Source organism: Schistocerca piceifrons, chromosome 1 (assembly GCF_021461385.2).
Source record: "Schistocerca piceifrons isolate TAMUIC-IGC-003096 chromosome 1, iqSchPice1.1, whole genome shotgun sequence".
In the NCBI taxonomy this organism is placed as follows: Eukaryota; Metazoa; Arthropoda; class Insecta; order Orthoptera; family Acrididae; genus Schistocerca; species Schistocerca piceifrons.
In genome coordinates this window covers 532872319-532890825 of record NC_060138.1, presented here as the reverse complement: position 1 = coordinate 532890825, position 18507 = coordinate 532872319, and the positions used below count along the sequence as shown (strand labels likewise).

Here is an 18507-nt window from a genome sequence, read left to right as displayed (position 1 = left end):
GTATGCATGTATGTATGTATTGAACCGGGACCTAGAAACGATGGAGAGGCTTCGTCCCCGCCGCAGCTCTCAGTGGTTCACAAACATAAAACAGGCTACAGCAGTCCACTCACCCCACCGCCGCCCCACACCGAACCCATTCCAGGGTGCCTATTCTGTATCTTTCCGCCATTGTGCCGATCGTTTCGGTACTCAAGAGCACCGAACGGTCTAGTACTCGAATTAGAGTCCCTGCATTATTCAGTATGCATTTCGGTAGCGATACCGTTCGGGTCTTGAGAACCGAAGCGCTGTTGTCGGTTCGTGTCGCGCAAGCCAATCAAAAGCAAGCGCCCGCAGATCCGCGCATGCGAACTGCAGCGCGCAGTGCCACTAACACAAAGCGGCTAGCAGACGACACAGGCGCGCTATTCTTCCAAGTACCGAAAATTGCGTTTACGTTGCCATAACGCATGACGCCGCATTCCATCGAGCTGACATGCTCGCCTTCATCGCTCTTGCCTCCTCCTTAACAGTATCAGGCGCAGTATATCCATTTCCATGATTCTCAGCTGAAATGCATAGAAATTTTTACAGTTTCTCTGACCGCATGTTTCCATGCATGCATAATATTCTTCAAATTGTCGTAAATGCCGCTTTATTTCATCTTATTCTCATTCACACTGACATCGTATTTTGGATTTTACGTTTCGGAAAATGAGTTAAGAATAGTGTGTAGTACCACGAATAGTGTGTAGTGCCACATTGTACTAATACATCTATAAAAACACTCGAAAAATGAATTCTGAGAGTTTCAGAGAATAAGAAGATATACAGAACGTGGTTATAACTCGCTGCTAGAGATCCATATGATTAAGTAGCCCACTTCCCTATATGATGCGTCAACGATTTGGGTCTTAAAAACAAAACTGGAAAAAAAACGCATTTTCGAGAACTTCGTCGAAGTTTATAACACGCATCTCATGAATGAAAATGTCTCGTATATGGTGCTACAGTCTAAAAATATTACGGCGGAGATCTTCCATCTCTGTCTACTGTGGTTGAGAATTCGATCGCAGATAAATACTTATGACAAGCAAGATTATGAAGATGACAGCTGCTAGTTACATTCCCAGTAATTTAAGTTGTGCTCTTAGATTCCTGTCTAACCGCATACTCGGAAATCGCTACATATTCGGAAAAAATGGTGAATTATTTCTGACAAGAAAAAATATAAGGGTCACTGTCGGTTGTTTCACTCACAACAGTTTCATCTCCAGCAATTTCATATTTCGTATTTTAAACACGCAGAAATCACAAAATCATTACTGAGGAAGTGCGCTCTTACATGTAAGTAATAACGAATATTGCAGAAAAATCTTAACTTACACGAATAACAACGTCTCAGAACGTGTTGCAAATATGGAGAGGAAAAAAAATTTTTTTTCTTGTACCCATCTGTGCGCGATCCCGCGCCATTTCATATCGCATTCCTGCGCGCTAACCACTTGGCCTCGCCAAACAACATAAACAAAGCTCTCAATTCTTGTACTATTGTGTAGAGGAACGTAGGCTTACTACATTGTCAAACGGGTTGGGAGGATCGTTCGGTAACAAGTCTCAGAAGCTTACTGAATAGGATATTTCGATAAAGAACCGAAAATGACGTCACTACCGAGACTAGCCTACTACACCGATCGGTATGAACGATACAGAATAGGGCCCCAGACGAGTGTAACCTCAAGTTTGCGTGGTGTAAGCGTACGTGGAGACAGTGTTTGGGCAGCAATCGCCGACACAGTGTAACTGAGGCGGAATAAGAGGAACCAGCCCGCATTCGCCGAGGCAGATGGAAAACCGCCTTAAAAACCATCACAGGCTGGCCGGCGCACCGGACCTCGACACTAATCCGCCGGGCGGATTCCTACCGGGGACCGGCACGCTTTCCCGCTCGGGAAGCAGTGCGTTAGACCACACGGCTAACCGGGTGGGCTACATGAAATGGATAATGCAAGTGTAACCCGAGTCATATGTCGCGAAATCTCAAGAATTTTTCGCGGTTCACCGCTATTTTCCTTTGCAACAAAGAAATGCCAAATGGTTGAGTGCTCCAAAAGTAGCGTCGTACCTTCGATTCGCGGTGTTTTTTTCTTGTGTTGTTAGCCAACGTCAAAACCTATTATAAATAAGAATGTTGAAAGTATTAGCTTGCATCTGAAAGTTAACAGTCTAAAAGCGAAATAATATGTACAGAGCTCATACAAAGTAGAAACTATACTCTCTCAAAAAATGGCTCTGAGCACTATGGGACTCAACTTCTGAGGTCATTAGTCCCCTAGAACTTAGAACTAGTTAAACCTAACTAACCTAAGGACATCACACACATCCATGCCCGAGGCAGGATTCGAACCTGCGACCGTAGCGGTCTCGCGGTTCCAGACTGCAGCGCCTAGAACCGCACGGCCACTTCGGCCGGCAATACTCTCTCAGTTAAGCACATCATAGGTAGTGTATACCAGGGACGTGACAGCACTGGTATCTTTTGCGATGCCGGCCGTTGTGGCCGAGAGGTTCTAGGCGCTACAGTCTGGAACCGCGCGACCGCTACGTCGCAGGTTCGAATCCTGCCTCGGGCATGGATGTTTGTGATGTGCTTAGGTTAGTTAGGTTTAAGTTCTAGGGGACTGATGACCACAGAAGTTAAGTCCCGCAGTGCTCAGAGCCATTTGCCATCTTTTGCGATAGATAAATGCAGTTTTCGAATCGTTCTGTGTTTTATTTTGTAAGAGATTGTGGTTTGTTCTGCTTCAACAAATCTAATATAGGTTACTTCCCCTAACTCAGAGAACTCTAATGATTTTTGCTAAAAATTTTCGTGCTACCAACATTAACTGATTTGCAGATCGCCTGTAATGAGCTTCGCGCTATACAGTAAACGCAAAACACATGTGGAAAAACAAAGTAAGCAAAAAATTTTACTCGAATGCGCCGAAATTTTGCACGTCAAGTGTAAATGTGATTCAACCCATGGTTACGAGTTAATCAAGGCAGACTAAAATAACAAAAAATTCACTGAAGGTGCGAGATGAGTTTGGGAAATCAAATAGCTATATTGCAGCAAGAATAAACGTGTAGCTTATAAGCGAAAGTAAACAAGAACGTACTTTTACCGTCTTTGTGTCTTTTTCAGAAAAGACAGAGAAATATGCCGTCATTAACCTCACATGCAGGTCGCGAGAGGAAGGTGTTAAGAGTCACAACATTCACGGACAGCCAGGAATCTCTGTCCATGTCGCAAGATACTTTCTACGGACAGATATTCAGGTCTAAATTCTGAGACATGGAAACACTGAGCCACAGCAACCACATTACTTGGTTGAATCAACAGGCAAACTGATACCACAATAATAAACCCTTTGCGCTCATTTTTATAACTGATTACGTGTGTGCAATGTTTTGGTATTTGCCGTGATAATATATTATCAAGAAATGGTGTGATATGTTGAAAATGGGGTATTACCGTAACAAACAAATATAGAAGGATAACTAGATGAAATAACTGTCTAAATAGCTGTGCAACTAGACGGCAAATAGATGCAATTAAATAAAAGAAAAGTAAGAACTGTGTCGAGCCCGCGCGTCGATAACATACCTAGTTGAATGGGGGCAATCTCCCCTGCCCCCCCCCCTTTCCGGACGATGTTGTAACAATAGTGCCACTGCCGCTAACAACGTTAAGTTACCTTGCCGGAGGAGTAAGCTGTTGCAGGAAATGCGCCGGACGGCCAAATACGGAAGCGAGGAGGATCGCAGGGGCAGAGGCAGTGTGGGAGGTGCTCGCCTCAGGTGCAACAGACAGGGCCCGTTGTGCAAGAGCGGCGGCGACGGCGCGCGGCGGACGGGGGACGGGCTTTCTCGACAGCCGCTCCTTGTCCCACTTGGGAAGGTCGCAGCCAATTGCTGCTTGCCCCAGCCGCGCGCGATTTTGAAACCCGGCGGGTACGCCACCGCCACCAAACCGCAAGGCGCGAGGTCACTCAGTAGGGACGTGCTCAGCCTCATTTACAGCTTTCTTACAGCCTCTTCACACGAGAGACTTTCTTGTTGCAATCGACTATTCGTGGCAAGTAAGTCTACTGAAGCGCCCCCTGGCATTTTATGCCTGTACGAGTCTCGCCTGTCAGGCATGGTCGCTATTGTTTACACATCAGTGTTAAAATTTCGCGTGTAGTGAGAGCTGTCGGCTGTGCAGTCTGGCACATGAACGGTGAAAGTGGGGTTATGAGGGGCGATCCTTTTACGAAAAAATCCAAATGTAGTAGCATAATGTAGGAACAACAAAGATAACAACGTTTCTCGATGACGAAAGCAAGAGTCGTAGTTGATGTTTTTGACAAAGAGCGTATGGTTAATATTCCACACCTCTGAGAACTGAAAGAAGAGGTACACTGTCGTCCAAACAATTCAAAACATCTACGTTTTGTCCCGAGAAAATACATACCCACAAACATATGCAATGATATGTACGTATAGCCTTATTGGCCTAGAGTCCCGTCTGCGCTATGCGGCCGCCTGGCTGCAAGTTCTTTCATTTGACGCCACTTCGGCGTCTTGCGCGTAAATGATTATGACAACGCGCACACACACCCTGTCTCGAGTGGAATAAAGTCCCCGACTAGGCCGCGATCGAACCCTGAATACCGTGATCGAGAGTCAGTAACGCTAACCACAAGACCACAAGCTGCTGGCCTCACAAATTTATCAAATAATACTTACAAGGCAGTAAAGAGCGCCATCTTACTTTATCCTTAGTATCTGGTTTTCTTTGTAGGTGCGAAAAAACATGGAAAATTATTTTTGTCGTTAAATGTATCCAACTTTTCACTGCTGAAAAAATTTTCATTGAAATTAGTTATCTACTTAAGTTCTCATTTCTATACAGTGTAGACTTAGTCCTTGTTCACGCATTTGATACGTAAACAAATGTTTCCCTTGCAGATATTCCGTATCTCTTGTGAAATGACGATAGTAGGAAAAACAGGTCAATGTGCAGCCTTTACAATGTGTCGCCTGAACAAAGCAAACAACAATATATATATTATCAAGAAAGAAGAGGCTGTCTCGGTTGCAAATAAAGATTAGGAAGAAACAAAAGTACGAAATCCATTACTACACTAGGACTGAGTGCGACGAGATAGGTCAACTTTCGATTTTTGTAAACGACTATAGACTCTCCTGTTTCTGCGCATGCGCTGTCTCCGGCGTACTCACAATCTTATAAATCCATACTAGGTACAGTGAATTGATCACTGACGTCAACTGACCCACTTGTGACGTGGTTGGTGGTTAATTTACACGCAAGCTCGAGGCAAACACCCACAACGAGTATTCGATTCTGACCAGAAAGTCGCTCGTGTAATATGTATTACACCATAATGTTGCAGGCCGTACTATTAATGCTAACAAGCCAAGTGAAGACTCGAAGAAATGTGACGAAATTTGCTTCCGAGATGTACAAGTATTATCTGCAGACACTTTGTACAGTGCAGAAGGAAAGAGACAACGCAGTGGCGAGGAATTTGCATATTTACTCCAGAATGGCAGAGGTAGAAAGTATATAAAATGTATACTGGAATTAGTAAGAAAATCTCTCCTGGGAAACAGGGATATGCTAAAGTCGAAAATAAATTTAAGTTATTGAAAGCCTTTCCTGGCAGTGAATGTTCGGAGTGTAGCTTCATAAGGAAGTGAAAAGAGGACGATAATTATTAAAGACAAGAAAACAATAAAGTATTTTGAAATATGGTGTTAGATAAGAATGTTGAAGATTTAGAGTTGTAGAACTACCGCAGGCTACCTTAGACTATCTTAAGTCAGCGTAGACTACGGTAGCTTTCCTAGTAGCTTTGGTCAGATAAGGTGGGAACCGCTTTACCCGTACGTTAGATGTGCTGCATATATATTGGGCGTTACATGATTTCGATAGCTTTGTTTGCATATGTGATTCGTGTTTTACTAGATTACCCTAGTAATCGGAGGTAGTGAACCGTCTAGAAACTGATTGAGGATATATAACTAGTCACATAACGTACAGAACATTTTTGTTATCCTTTTGTCTGTTACTTAAAAGCAAACAATGTTTATAGCAAGATTGAATCTGTCAATATTTCATTCAGGTTTTATTCGAAAGGTGTTGATTTGTTACGTAAGACAGGGGGATCACGTAAAAATAATAAAATACAGGTTTATCATAAAGCGCCAGGAAACTAAATTTTCTCAAGAAAAGGCAAAATTAAAGAAAACTCAAAACAAAAACACATCAATCACCGTCTCAATACGTCGGCGAGCTTATATAAAACATATTTCTGTTACTGCTAAACAACTTTCGCATTTATCAATAATAATAGAAAAAATTTTTACCTTTAATCGTGATGAAGAACTTTATATTGAGTGCAAAATAATGATAATTACACAGTTTTTTGTTTGTGCATGTAAACTGTACTTTCATCAAATGTAATTGCTTTCGTTACATAGAAGACTATAAGAAGTCGGCTGAAATGGATATAGGTTTAGTAGTTATGCATAGGCGGAGAGAACTGCACAAGTTACGCTACTGTGGAGAGCTGCATCCAATCACTTTTCGGAGCGATGACTTCAACAAAAACACTACGGAAAGGAAGGAAAACACTTTTCTGGCTGCTTCGGTGGCCTTAGAGTGTAATGTCAGTGCCTCGTCAAAATGAGGTCACAGGTTCTATTTCCTCCTGGCGAATGATTATGGCTTTTAAATGTGCTATTACAGCATGCGCCCACTGTAATGATAAAATTGAATGATATACCTGAGCACATGCGTATGTGTGCATATCAACGAAAGAGAAGCAAGTAGATGGTAAAACGCACTAAAATACAATCGTCAGTAATTGGTTACAGTACTGGAGAGAGACAACAGCGGATGGAGTAAGTAGTTCTCCGTCCTTTTAAATGGAAACGGAGGACCTTGGCCGATTTTAGGCAGCCAGTGAATGTTTTAATGCAGTGAGTGATAAGGAACGATACGTCACTAATTTCGCATACCAATAGTATGTATGTATAGTGGCATGCCCTGCTTCTAGAAAGCAGCCACGGCGATCCACTTCTGCTCCTTTGCAGTTACGTATGTTATTGACGTGATGAGATAACTTCTGCTTTAATTATTCGGCATGTATGAGGAGGCATCGAGTGATATTGAGAATTCCGGGTCGGAATAGCATAATGGTAACGCGAATGTTTGCGAAAGGCAAGAGATTAAGATTCATGTCCTGGCCATAGCAAAAATTTTGATTTCATATAGGCACTGGCCATTACCCAAACTTAAGTAGATTTGCTTTCCATTTTGCGTGATCTTTGTGGGTGACAGGCTTATGTGTAAAATTATGTGAAAATCTAAAACAATGTATGAGTAAAGAAGCAACGTACCGTCAGATAAATATGAGGTTTTTTGCACTGTAAGCCTTACATCCCATGTCTCTAATTTGTTGACTAGAATAATAAACGTTGTGTAGAGAACAGTAAGTGTTATCATTTCGGTAACACCAGAAACTCTCCTTTTTGTATATCTGTTCAGACAGAAGCATGTATATCCTGGAGGTAACTACGACACTGGCCGCTGAAACACTTGTATCAGTTGGATATTTCCAGTAGACTGCGTTCTATAGAAATCTTCGTGGACTAGCAGCGTCTTGCACAACAAATATAAAATAATTAAGGATGTTTGTTCAAAATTACTCACCTCCCTTGGGCGAGGATGCGATCCGCTCGACCGATGTGGCGCTGCAGATCAACACACTGGTAACCTATAACAGAAAAGATGTATAAGATACAAGAAAAAAAGAGAGATGAAAAGAGATATCTAACATGTTAGAAATCAACCAGAACTACGTTTATAGAAATTTCTCTTGCATTTAAATTAAGCAAGAGTGGCCCTAGTGTACAAGATACTTCAAAACTTGTGTCATTATCTTCTGCGGTTCGCTAAGTACAATATGTCACATTTCATTTATTTATTCTGATGACAAAACTTAGCCAAATGCTATCCACGCTTTTCCGTTGTTATACAGGTAACTAGTGATAATTTACATGACGGAAACTTGTAGCAAATAAAAACTTTTTATTTAAGCAGCTGCTTATCTCTGTAATAATTACGTTCTCTAAGTATTTACAATGTCTGGGGCACCACCTACATGAAATTTACTGCATAAAAGACAATGTTACAGGGCAGGAACAGGTGGCTCTCTTCTGTAGCACAGTGTTTGCAACCCAACACGACACCAGCCAGTCCAGTTGTTGTAGAAGCCACTCTCGCCTTCATTCACACTCTCCGGACACGCGCCAACGCCATACTGTATAGTGTACTGCTGAGGGGTGCGGCTGTTTGCGCTCTGTGGCCTTGTGGCGCCAGGACAGAAAGCGATAAACTCCACGAGCACATGGCTGTAGCCTTTCAACGCACTCGCCTTGGTGCCGTGTCCGTGTACAAAACGTTTCCCCTTGAATCGCGGATGCCCTCTTTTTGGTAGCAGCTGTCGCCATCAACGCTTCGGCGATTAGAGCAAGGTTTACTTGACGTGACGTCAGTAAGAACTCTCTCCTTTTGGTCTGTCTTAAGACAACGCACACAAACTGACAAGAGGGAGGCGTCGCCAGTCGCTATTGTAATTATAACGTCACATACGATTTTCGTCACAATACAACAACGGGTCCGAGAAACTGGTACGCTCGCAGCTAGGAGGGTTGACTCTAGTGCTCCACGGACGCGCCACACTCCCGACTTTGAAGAGGGCGTCCTTCGTCATGTAGAAGATAACCCTCCGGCAAGTCCTCGAAACATTGCAGAGTGCACAGTTCTTAGCTCATTGTCTCCGCTGTGTACGCACCGTGAAGCGGGCGTATTCTATATCCCGATGGTATATTTTCGGACATGGACTGCACTTCCGGACTTGGGTTCCTTTTCACGACTTTATCTACTGCGTCACTCGACGACCACAAGAAGCCTTTGAAACGTCCCCTTTGAACAATTTATATAGGACTGTGCTTAACCTGACACACAATACTTTGTTAGCGCAACGCAATCTGACTTTCAAAATTCCCTACAAAAGAATGGCCCTGACTAACATTAAACTATACCTTTCACAAATCACTTACCTCACAAAAATCTTCGCTGCTCAAGCTACTGCAATACAGCAAGCGCCACTACTGCCAGCTAAATAAAAGATTCAAACTACTAAAGGCACTAACTACTGATAGGGATAGTTAGCAAATGAAAGATATTAATAGAGAACAAACAATGTATTTACCTTAATATCATCACAAGTCATAATGTATATATATCAGTTCATGACAAATTGCAAACCTCCGCCATCTCTCTCCCCACATCCACCACTGCTGGCGGCTCACCTCCAACTGCGCAACGCTACGCGCTGTTCACAGCCAGCTGCCTAACACTACAATGGCGAGTATTACAACAATGCAAAGCAGACACAGACTGCCCACAGCACAGCCAGTGATTGTCATACAGAGGTGGCGTTACCAATAAAAAACCTAAACAGCCTACTTACATAGAGAAAACATAAACAGCCTACTTACATAGAGAAAACATAAACAGCCTACTTACATAGAGAAAACATAAACAGCCTACTTACATAGCCCCCATGCTCCCCACAAAAATTTTTTACAAATGGTGTTGGGCACTGGCCAATACAGATTTGACAAAAATTTTTCACAATTACAGTAACAAAGATATAAAATGCACACACTTATTAATATTATGTTGGTCAAAAGATCAAAATTTCTCACAATCCATAAAGACAGTCCACATTGTTCATCACAGTAAAAATGCAGAGTTTTTCTCAAAGTCCAAGCAGTAAAAGAAAATGCACATAGAAGTAGTGGATTTCCATGCAGTCTTGAAGAAGTAGTGTTGACCTTCCAACGGAAAGACAGTGCTGACTCTCGACGTGCAGACAGGTAATGGGCCACAACAGAGCAAACCCACAGCAGAGTCATTCGAAGTTTGGAAGAATATTGGTAGGTAGGTCATCACAGAGCAGACCCACTGGAGTCCTGGTAGAGATTGTGGTATTGGTGGGCCACCAGAGGTGCAGACCCACTGCAGTCCTTGTAGAAATAATGGCGTTGGTGGGTCATCATAGATGCAGACCCACTGTAGTCCTTGCAGAGATAATGGTATTGGTGGGCCACCAGAGGTGCAGACCCACTGTAGTCCTTGTAGAGGTAATGGTATTGGTGGGCCACCAGAGATGCAGACCCACTGTAGTCCTTGTAGAGATGGCCAGCAGCCATCTGTTGCGATTGTGCAGGTGCACATTCACCATCAAAGAGTCTTGCAGAGAATATAGCAAGTCCATAAACCACCACTTGTGCACTCACAACGTTTTTGGAATTGTCCTTAGAACCAGCAATGCTGTTATCCAGTCCCTTGCTGAGTTATTAACACACGTGCAAACACTAACAGTCCCTACTTCTCACATATTGTCCACATACTATGACCAACAGAAACGTGTGCAGTGAAATGTAACTAACAAGTTAATAATGTCATGAACTGGTGACAATTACAATTTTATAACATAAGGTACAAAATACATCATTAAAAACATAATAATACAGATAACATCTGTAGTACAGGCTTTACAAAAGAATCGAACTAACATATACATCAGTGGAATTATGACATGAGTACATACATAAAAGATCACAATAATTTTTGAAACATCAACTTCACACATGAGCATTAAACAGAATAAATAATGTGTAAGCATATTTATAAGGTAAATAACATATTATTAATGCCAATTATATTCGAGGATAACAGTATTCCTCATCATAGTGAATGTAGCTTAATATTAAAAGAGAAAAAAATTCTATGAAACTGTACACAGAGACAGGAAGAAAACAAATACACAAGGGTACACAAACATATAGTGGGATAACACAAAAGGGAAAGGACAGGGTTCGTTTTGAGTGTAACATGTGGTACTGCAGTCCAACCCAAAACTTCATATATCTTTCCTCTTATTTCATCCTTTGTTTCCACCAAAAAAATTCTATCTAAGCATGCTTTCTGTATTTATATGTTCACACATTTCTTACCTCAACATTTATTTCCAAGAAAATCCTACCTAAACCTGTTTTCTCAATGCATTTCTTTACCTATTCTCCATAGTCAGTTTCTTATATAGTCTACCCCCTCTTAAGCTAACTTAAATCTACTGAGCTCAGATGCTAAACTAAGGGACGAGGCAATGTAGCAGCACATAAAACAATTAATATAAGCAGCAATGACAAGAAATACAGATTGGCAAAGCTAGCAGCAGCAAATGTAATAACTTATATCAAAACATGACATAGCTCAAGCAAAAAAGATATTACAGTAAAAACAACAATGCAGATAAGGGAAATGTATATTCACATCTTAATATCTATGTAATTAAAGTGGTGCACCACAACAACTGATTGTAAAAAGAAATATTACCATGTACTTGAAAAGAAAATTATGTGTTACTGTTACTAGATCCTTCTTATTGTTCTTTCCTTTCCAAGTGCTCCTTTTTTAAAGAATGTGGATCATAAAATAATTATTTAATAGATCTGTTGACAGAAAGTGTTCACATTAGCAAATGCATTTTATTTTATAAAAGCAATGCTGCAACACAGCTGGAAAACAGATGTCAAATGAAATAAGCAACTATGAAAAGCAAAGCATAAAAATATTATTCAGTAGTCATGTGACATTTCGTAAGTTAGTAGAAATTCTCTCAACTCTCATAGAAAGACGCTTGTCATAATCAGGTGTGCAGATGTAAAAATATTTCTTGTCATTTAGTAGGCATTTCAGTAAATATCGTAAATTAAGAGCTAGTGTAATCATATGTTTTCAAGTTCGACCGTGTCGTTTTTGCGATGCTTTCTCGAAAGGAATGACAATGGCCAGGATAATGGCCTTCCCTTTCTTTTTTTTTTCTTCCTGTGCTCTGAAAGGCACGCGCTAATGACTTTTTCTCCAGGCGTCTGACACAGCTGGGTGCCTGCGACGCATTACGTGCAGGTGGTCACTTAACTTTCGTACGGAAATATTTACAACAGCAATTTTCGCTAAAGTGACAGTCTCACATAAAAATACTTCACAGGTCAAGAATTAGCGTTGCAAATCTGTAGAAACAAAATCCTATGAATATAACAGTGTCCAAAAAATGTTCAGTGGCATTGTGATACATTCACACATGATTCACACATGTCATAACTCTTAAAGTACGATTCTTGGTTTCCAACATCCTTTTTCACAAGTCAAGAGTCCCTACCCACTATTCATTACTCCTTACCTCATTATACATATACATATTCGTCGACACTTCTTCAATATTTCATCGTGAGAAATACGTAGCATAATAAACATTCCTCAACAACATAATACACATCGTCGTCGTAATAATAACATCATAACACTTCAGTCAAATCTCAAAATCGTCGTAACTTCCTCCAATAATTTCTAAGCCTAAAACAATTCTCTGCTCATGTCAAAAGTGTCAGCTGCCTCAAACGTACTTTAAAAATCATGACCCCATACCAAATACATCATTCAAAGCTCTCATAGTATCACAATGGTTCCGAAAAAATATGAACAGTTTACAATGCACAGACAAAATACAGTTTCATAAGTGTGAAGTTATCCAGCTGTGTAATTACGTAAACATCTGTCACTGACGTAGTAAAAAAATGTTTATCTCTCAGTTAAATGATCAGATAGCTGTGTAATTTGTGTGTTAGAGAAATATGGTACCGATGTGTAAAGTTGTATAAGCAAATACCATATTAGCTAGGGCTCCTTGTGCTTGCCAAACACATGGTACACAAAGTAAGTGTGTACCCCCCTGAGGATTAATGTAATTATACCCTCAGGTGTTACAGATTACAGCAATGAAATGAAATGTATCACTGAAAACCTTTGTATCATTGTACTTCAAATATCTTTAAAAATAAATGTTTTAAGTACAAAATTAATCACTCAAATACGTGTCCTGTAGCGCTAAACTTGCGTCTTGCTGTAAGATAATCTCTGTGGAAGTGTCGTAGTTATCGTCCCCCAAAGCTAAGTTCTGCAGAAGTCAATGTACTGACCTCATGATAAACAAAGTGAAATGCTTTGCGTATAGATATCATACTTATTACGCTTATTGCCGTGATGAAGAAAGTACTGTGCTGTAACGTATTGTTGGGCTACAGAAAAGGCTGTCTCCTTGTAGCTATACCATAAAAGTTACTACTAAAACATATTTTACTTTGCAGAAGAATTCAAAAAAACTGTGCAGATATAAAGCAGATACAGCACACAAGCAACAATGTAAATTGTGTCACACATTAGTAGTGTCGTGATATAATTGTGTAGCTGTCAAAGAAACCAAGTGCTAACTCATATTTAATCCCACAAAAAGTACTTGAAATAAAGAATGTCTTTTCAAGTAAACCAAAATGTTACATGAAAATCTCATTAGCAGTGCCGGTATATGTTCTAAGTATGTGAGCCTGATAGTTGTTACGTAATCAAGCAACTAACAAGCAAGAATGTACAAATACAACACTGTGTCGTCTGTTCACTATAACAATGCAATCGTAATTTCTGTTTAAAAATGTTCCCTAGGTTCTAGACTGGATATTTAACTTCAAACATTGTTGTATGTTAACAGATTCTAAGTCTGACAAAGCATACTAGAAATGTGAAGTGAAAGGTTTTATGGCAAAGACAAAGTTAAAAAGCAGATTATCTCTCAGTAAGCGGTTTTACATGTGAAGTGTGGTGCAATCCTTTACTCTTCCTAGTACACAGACTTTCAACTTCAAAGCAATTATCATGTTGTTTACATCGGTAAAGAATGCTAAATCTTTTCTCAAGGCTAGCGTCTTTGTTATTTTTCCCTGAGCCAGCGGCCGCACGCAGCTGCCTGCTGTGCTAGTCATTGTCTGTCTCTTTGTTGGCGCGCGCCGTTATTGGGATTTGGAGACCTAACTTCTACAAATTCACCGTGACGAGAGGGCCCAGCTCTGTTAGAATCCCGCCAGTTCTGATGCAATTCAGGTCTGTCGTTACGATCACATCGTCTGTCGTCATGTCGATACTTCCTGTAGTTTCTTTCTTGTCGGTTAAGTGGTGGAGAATTTCTCCCTGAATCGTAACTGCGCGCTGGACCGTTGCGTCTAAAGTTATTCTGTCTCCCTTGATAATAATCGTTTTGGTTCCCATATTGTCTGTTTCTCTGATTGTCTCTGTGATAGTCATTACCACGGAGAGGTGATCTTTCCCTGTAATTATTACTACTCTGCCAACGGTTGTCATACGGGTGGTGTCTGTTTTGGTCACGATATGTGTTGTGAGAATAACCTTGTCGTGTCCAGTTATTATTTCTTTCATCGTGGAATTGTGACAGATGTGACCTGTAATTGTTGTGCTCCTGTTTCCGCGTTCCCCGATTGTCAGTGTCAATTTCCAATTCTTGTAACAGACCCTGAAATGCTTCAATGTCATCTTTGCAACGTCCTGCTAAAATAATATGTCGTAAATGTTCAGGCAATTTGAGTAAGCAAATGCGGATGAGTTCTGAGGGGCTGTATGGGTTTGAAAGATATTGATTCTTATGCAACATGTCTTCAAAATATTTGACAAGACTGGAAAATTCAGATTGTTCAAAGTGTTTCATCATCATGATGCTATGTTTTACACGGTCTTGTGTAGCTTGAGACCAATATGCTGAGAGGAAGGCATGGTAAAACTCTCCTTCACTGTGGCAATCGTGAATTACCGATCGCATTCTTACAGCTGGTTCATTCTCTAAGTAGCCACACATAAATTCTAATCTGTGTTCCAACGACCAGTTGGGAGGAAAACAATGAGAGAATTGATGGAGCCATGCTTGTGGATGAATGTCGTTGGCAGAATTCTTAAACGTTTTGAATTTACGTGTAGTAATGAACAGCTTATAGTCAAAATCATCGTGTCGGCGAGTAGCATCTCGGTCATAGTTACGTCGTGTCGGCGGTTCCATCTCAAAATTCGGTGTACCTTGCCAATTTCTTTCATAATTACCGAAATGCCCTGTGTTATTATTTTGTGGCTTTTGCGTATTTCTGTGTCCCTCTTCCCGTATTGGGGCGCGAGTGTCCTCAGAAATACGTAATTCTTGTACTACTTGTGCCAACTGATCTTGCACTTCCCGGATTTCTCTTTTGTACTGTGTATTGATTTGATTTTGATTTTGTTTGAATTTTCTAATTTGTTCATACTCTTCAGTGTCCATGAAAGCTACTGGTGTTGTGTCATTCAGATCATCATCTACCTTTGTAGATAAGTTAGTGAACTGATCTGAAAGTTCGGCTACTTTATCCGATGGTGAAATCATTTCCTCTCTATGTTTTTCTGAACCAAGTTTCAGAGTGTCCATTTGTGTTGCAATCGTGTCTACTGTGACCTTTAAGTTTTCCTGAGTTTTTGCAAGTTGCATAACCGTATCGGTAGATGCAACTGAGTCAAATTTTGCTTGCAAGGTCTCATGATTTTCATGAACAATAGTTTGCAGTTCTTTTATAGCTGCTTCGTGATTCTGTAGTGCATTTTCATGACGCGAAAAAATAGGTTGGAAATGCTCACAAATTTGTGTTTTTACGTCATTACAGACTTTTTGACATTTCGATTCAATGTGATGTAACTCAGCAGTTAAATCCTCACGTGTTCGTTCAAGAGTTTGCTCCAATGAGTCTAACTTTTTAAGATTTTGTTCCATTGTGTCTAACTTTTGAAGCTTTTGCTGTGTTTGTCTCTGATTTTGTTCCATTGTATCTAACTTTTTGAGATTTTGTTCCACTGTGTCTAACTTTTTAAGATTTTGTCCCATTTGTCTCTGATTTTGTTCCATTTGTTGCATTAATTGCAATAATAATGTATTAGTGTCTGGAATCTGTTTCTCTACGCTTTTCGGCAGTGCATTTGCACCGGCAACATTCACATTTTGACAAGCAGAAAATGCGTCTTGACTTATTTGAGAAAACGGTGATAACCCAAAACCTGAATCTACAGTATTTGCGAAATTGTGTCCTGTCATTTCGGATTCCTCAGGCGAGCTGTTGCCGACCGATCGATCGATAATGCTTCCCTCTTCACTAATTGTTTCACTGTCCGTGCCATTGTTTGCCGCCCGCTCCATTTCCCTATGCACGATTACCAAATTACTACTTTGAGCATCAGTTAATTCATTACTCTGCGGCGCTAACACACTGCCTTCGTCTTCACTGTCATTTCTCAGTTTACTTTGGAGCCTAGTATTACGTTTTTCACACGCCATTATTGTCACAGTATTTCACACGACAACACAGAAAAACACAATTTGAAGAGCAAAATAAAATAACGTAGCAATGGAAATAATGTCTAGTTAATTGCAGCTGCGAAATACTTGGTGCAAATCTACATGCATGCCACAACTGTTTTACTCTACAACAATGACAAACTACAACTACAAAGGAGATTCTCTCTACAATTACGCGCTAGCAATAAACAAAAGCTACACTAAATACACAAACTACAAGAAAAAATCAGAAGATTCCAGTGAGGTATCCTCGGCTAAGGGTCGACATATGAAACGTCCCCTTTGAACAATTTATATAGGACTGTGCTTAACCTGACACACAATACTTTGTTAGCGCAACGCAATCTGACTTTCAAAATTCCCTACAAAAGAATGGCCCTGACTAACATTAAACTATACCTTTCACAAATCACTTACCTCACAAAAATCTTCGCTGCTCAAGCTACTGCAATACAGCAAGCGCCACTACTGCCAGCTAAATAAAAGATTCAAACTACTAAAGGCACTAACTACTGATAGGGATAGTTAGCAAATGAAAGATATTAATAGAGAACAAACAATGTATTTACCTTAATATCATCACAAGTCATAATGTATATATATCAGTTCATGACAAATTGCAAACCTCCGCCATCTCTCTCCCCACATCCACCACTGCTGGCGGCTCACCTCCAACTGCGCAACGCTACGCGCTGTTCACAGCCAGCTGCCTAACACTACAATGGCGAGTATTACAACAATGCAAAGCAGACACAGACTGCCCACAGCACAGCCAGTGATTGTCATACAGAGGTGGCGTTACCAATAAAAAACCTAAACAGCCTACTTACATAGAGAAAACATAAACAGCCTACTTACATAGAGAAAACATAAACAGCCTACTTACATAGAGAAAACATAAACAGCCTACTTACACCTTTAATAGGAATTGTGAAACACCCAGTACAAAACTACACTCCAGACAAAGAATTGTTGAATCTTTCTTTGTTCTCTCAGATTTATTTTTCTGTTAACAACCGTTTCATCTTTTCAAGAGCGCTTTTACCGATGAATACTTCATTTTTTATTTTCTCCTCACAGCTTTCATTTACCATCATCAAAATTTCTCAGTGCCTTCATTTACCACCATCACACTTCCTCAATACTTCCTTTCAGGTCTTCCCTTACATATTTTGATGGAACCGTCATCTTTTCTGATTTTCATTACTTCGGCCTTTTCTACATTTATCTTCATTCCCTATGCTTTTCCCATTTTTGTGATACTCTGCATGATACAACGTAGCACTTCCTGTGATGTTACCTACACAGCTTGATCATTTATGTATTTAATTGTCTATATGCTTTCTCTTCATATTATTATGTCTCTTCGTTTTGTAGTGCTTTATATAAACATTGAAAAGCAAACAAAATCATTGACTAACATTTCTTCCAACACCCGTCTCGGCCGTTTCCTCATCCCCAATTCTCACTACCACTTTTCATCTTATTTACCTATTTCCGTGCTTCCACTCTACGCAAAATGTTTCAGTATCTTCAGAAATACCGTTCATTACCTCCGTTAAACTCCTCTTCCCGACCAACAAACAAATTTACATATTCCTATTATCTTCTAGTATTCTTCGACAAATGACATCTCGTTTTCCTCCTCCTTCCCTGAATCCATACTGATACTATCCCATGATTTCCTGTGCTCTTAATTCAAATCTCTTCAGTACTGACCGATACACAACCTTTGTAATATGACATATATTATAACATGATGTTTTTGATAGCTCTTGGCTGCAGCCAGTAGTAAGAAGATGGTGAAATGACACAAAATATAGAGCATTTAATGAATTTTTCACTGCGTCCTTTGCTGGCATCTTTCATTTCTTTCTATCTTGCAGTAATCTCTTCTTCTCAACTCTAGAAACGTACTACACTCATTATTTTTCTTGCGTTTGACTGTCTATATGATTTAGCCACCCAGATCACCCGACATAAATCCCATTGAACATTTATGGGACATAATCGCGGTTCGTGCAGAGAATCCAGCACCGGCAAGTCTTCCGCAGTTATGGACCGCTGTAGAGGCAGCATGGTTCAATATTTCTTCAGGGGCCCTCCAACGACTTGTTGAGTCCAA

The 18507-nt window shown here is 40.4% G+C and overlaps 1 protein-coding gene across 5 annotated transcripts in view; it reads right to left on the bottom strand.

Annotated features, from left to right (window-relative positions):
* Nucleotides 1–18507, bottom strand: part of LOC124798904 (phosphatidate phosphatase LPIN2) — a 320607-nt gene that overhangs the window by 126542 nt on the left and 175558 nt on the right. For all 5 annotated transcript variants that reach the window (XR_007016978.1, XM_047262446.1, XM_047262438.1 and 2 more), the window contains exon 3: nt 7748–7811. The gene's annotated coding sequence lies outside the window, so the exon portion shown is untranslated. The remainder of the gene's footprint in view (nt 1–7747; nt 7812–18507) is intronic.